The sequence below is a fragment of the Neltuma alba genome, unplaced genomic scaffold (assembly GCF_004799145.2).
Source record: "Neltuma alba isolate B1F8T4 unplaced genomic scaffold, ASM479914v2 tig00004503_pilon, whole genome shotgun sequence".
Classification (NCBI taxonomy): Eukaryota; Viridiplantae; Streptophyta; class Magnoliopsida; order Fabales; family Fabaceae; genus Neltuma; species Neltuma alba.
This window is the reverse complement of record NW_021633735.1, coordinates 20,682-24,868: the sequence shown is the minus strand read 5'-3', so window position 1 is coordinate 24,868 and position 4,187 is coordinate 20,682. Positions and strand designations below refer to the sequence as shown.

The 4,187-nt window shown below is 34.4% G+C and overlaps 1 pseudogene; it reads left to right on the top strand.

Moving 5' to 3' along the window:
* On the top strand, positions 1–2,453 carry LOC114744959 (ubiquitin-conjugating enzyme E2 22-like; annotated as a pseudogene).
* The last annotated feature ends 1,734 nt before the right edge of the window (positions 2,454–4,187 follow it).

The following is a 4,187-nucleotide window of genomic DNA, read 5'->3' as shown; positions in this document are numbered from 1 at the left end:
TTGTATTTGAGGCCGATGGTAAGTATTTTTTTTTTCTCTTATGTTACACAACTGCTCTTCTGTGTAGTTTGACTCCTTTGGAGGTAGTTCCCCTAGTTTGCATGGTTTGGCCTGGCTCATATGTTATTGTGGTGTAAACTTATTGTGGGTCGGGTCTGACCTCCAGGACATCTCTTGGCATCCAGTATTTGATTCATCTTTTGATAACTGCTATGAGACTGATTACATGTTTATTTTGGTAAACAGACTGGGAATTTATTGATGTTCAATAGTAGAATATATATTGTTGAACTCTTCCCAGGAAAATAGTGGTGGCTGTGAATTCATGCCAACATATTTGTCAGTATCTATGTGCAACTGGATAGGAAATTGTAGGGAGGAAATTTTAGGTGGAACCCATATCCTTGCCCAAGAAAATAATTTTGGTGCCTGGAGTAATCATGATGTGATAATATGTTTGCAGTTCATATTCAACGAACTTGGCATGGTTGTCAGTTTTGGTCTTCAGTATCTTGAGTGTTTTTTCCCGGTTGCAGGCAACTAACGAAAATCTTCCACCCAATGTAATAAATAAACTTGTCAAGGAACTTGTGAAAAAATCTTGATGAATCTCCTCCTGAGGGAATCAAAGTTGTGGTAAATGATGATGATTTTTCAACAATACATGCAGACATCGAAGGCCCAGGCATGTAGCCTTTTATTTTAAGTTGATACTTGAGTGTTAAGTAAATAATTCAATTTAACCATGAGCTGTTTATTATTCTTGCAGCTGGGACTCCATATGAGAATGGAGTTTTTCGCATGAAATTGTTACTGTCTCGTGATTTTCCGAACTCTCCACCTAAAGGTATATTTACATATTATGAGTTTAAAATGAGTTGAACTCACGCATGTGATATGAGCAAGGGGCATATGTTTTTGTAAGAGCCCTGCATGGCTAAATAATCCTGTCTAAGCATTTGTGAGTTTCACAACTTTACTAATCTGTGAAGCTGTCAAACCTAATTGTTGTAGGTTATTTCTTGACTAAGATTTTTCATCCAAATATTGCAACAAACGGAGAGATTTGTGTCAACACGCTAAAAAAGGATTGGAATCCCAGCCTTGGGCTACGCCATGTTCTTATCGTAAGTGTTCAGTTCATGCAAGCAAAATCTCTTGTGCCTGTATGGAGCATAGCTACATTAGGCTTTATTAAATTTAGTTTGACATGTGCAGTCTTACTTTTAACTTTGATAATTAACAGGTAGTTAGATGTCTATTGATTGAACCATTTCCAGAATCAGCTTTAAATGAACAAGCTGGCAAAATGCTGCTTGAAAATTATGAAGAGTATGCTAGACATGCCAGGTATGTTAAGCCGATAATGCTATTGGTGCTATCAACTTGGGTCTTATGAACGTAATGTGACACCTTGAGCGCTAACAAAGACTAACGATGTTCTCAAGTCTTATGACAAGTGAACATTGAATTAACACATTTTGACGAAGTTTACCATGCTGAAGATAATTTCATTGAGTTAATTTTTCTGTGAAATTGTAGTTCTTTATACTGATTTATGATTTACAAGACATTTTGCTCACCTAAATATAAGAATAAACTAATAATCTTGATTGGAGACTTTTATGATAATTTTTACTTAAGTTTGATGCCTTCCAAATCACTTTGTTTCTTTTCTTTTCTTTTCTTTTCTTTTTTTCCCTCTTTCCTCTTTTTCATATTTGATTTGTATATTTTTCTCCTTAAGCATGTGAGCGAGTAGCTTTATCTTTTTCACGCAGGCTTTACACAGGAATACATGCCAAGTCGAAGGCCAAATTTAAAACGGGTGCTATATCAGAATCTACTACCGCATTGAATGTTGATCAGAGTAACCCCTCAGTTCTTACTACTGATGAGAAAAATGCATCTCTCGGTGCTTCATTGCCATTGCAGTCCCCTTCAGCCCACTCGGCTATGGCAATTAGAGGAAGCAGCCAAGAACAGCCCGCTGCTGTTACAAGTGACACGGCTGGTAATGGCTCTTCTGCTGCAACCGTGGTTTCTCCTGCCTCTCCTGCCCCGCAAAAGAAGGAAAGTGGTCTACCAAAAGCTCAGGCAGACAAGAAGAAGATTGATGCCAGAAAGAAAAGTTTGAAAAGATTGTAATGAAGTTGAGGAGTAATTGAATTGAACTTTTCATTTGCAGTTTTGTTGAGTGACTGAGAAAAAAGTGAAGGGGGCCTAGGCATTGGCAACTTACGTTAGGCTCAATGAGAGCAGATGCCTCCAGAAACCTTTGAAGTATGCATATGTGTAGTTATGTGGTTGATATCATGCCCTCACCACCCCTTCGTCTATGCGCTCATTGGCTGGGTGGGGTAAAGCAAAACTGGCTGGAGAACTAAGGTGGGTAAGGTGAAGCGGAATTTTATTCACGAATTTACATTTAAATACAATCCTGTTCCACTTTATCCCTTCTATGTAACGAAGTTCCATTTTCAAAACATCTTACAATGTCACAATAAGAAAGAATTCTAAATATCCAGCAATTAATATAACATCTAAAACTAAAATATTTTGCAAAACTATGGAATGTGTTGCTTCATAAATGGCTGCAAACATTAGAAATACACCTGCATGTATTAAAGAGAATTTTCAAAATATATAATCCTATTTATATGAAGTTTAAAATGTCAAAGTAATGGCTGAGACACTGATTTAATATATATGCGCGCGCACATGACAATTTTATCTATAAAAATATGTATCATATAAATTACTCCTTTGATCCTTAATGTAATACCTAATAAATTCATTTAAATAAATTAAGAATGTTAGTTAAATTAGTTAATACGGTATATTTTTTTAAAACACCCTTAATTCCTAGATGGTTATCTTACTTAATTCTTTTTCTTCCTCTTATATTTGATTATTGTTGAGAGAATATCCATAGAGTTAATTTGAAAAAAATAATAATAAATTCTTAGATAAGTCTTACATATAGGACCAATATCAATTTTCAAATTAGATCCTACATTATGAACCAAGAGCACTATTTTATTCAGATATGCGGATAAATTAAATAGAGAAGAGCAAAACAACGTAATATGGATTTTATATTGGTATTAATTTAATTGTATTAAATAAAATTTAAACTGAAACTTTCATACATCATCAAGCACTGATGCGCATCCCCAAAGTGGCTAAATCTGGAGCATACTTAAAAAAAAACAAAGAAAAATAAAAAGAAACTAAATGTAAGCTTAAAATATTTTAACTAACTTTTTATCTTTTTTTTCAATTCAAAACATAGTCAGATATATCTTGCTCGTGATAATTTTCCCTAATGAAGGTTTCTTCGTAGCTTTAGAGGACCAAATATATCCCTTAGCAGTCATGGCCGGTCAAGTAAACTTAAAATTTTATAATAGTATTGCTCTATAATAATAAAAAAGAACAACAAAGATTGGGAACACAAGTAAATTTAAATTTTGTTTGCATTTTTTCTCCCAAACTTTTTTTTGGCCAGATTCTATTTAACTCTAACTCTTCAAATCTTTCCCTCTATGTATATTTATACAAAATATTAAAAGATATAATCTCCAATAATCAACTGTCAAAGGGGCAAGGTGCGAGAAGCATCCATACTAATAACAATTGGTGCAGCTGATTCACTGATTGTTTTTTGGCCAACAAAAAATCATTGATTGTTTGGCTTTGAAAATAAATCTAGAGTAGAAAAATATTGTGAATGGAAACCAAAAGTTTTATACTCGCATTATCAATTATATTCAACTCAATTCAAATTACCCTGCGCTTAATATAACTTCCAAAAACCACTAAGGGCACAGAGACCACCAATAATAAAAAGGACGAGATCTGTAACATTGGCTGAGACGTGCTTCATGAGCAGCAGCAATAATAAGAGTTATTGAAGGATCACTCCAAATATTAGTCCCTGAGGAAATGCAAACATGTGCAATGATCCAACATATTGCACCATACACATGGCTAACTCCATTTTCGTATTGTGCTGCAATGTCAATAATTTCAAGAGCAACGGCCCTAAAAAATTTCCTAGAGTTCTTTCTTCTGCACAAAATTTTCCACGAGTTTGGATATCAAAATTTCAGCCGCAGCAGACAGAATTCAGAAGATCTGCTCGTTCAAACTTAGAATATTGAATTTTTTTTAAAAATGATGAG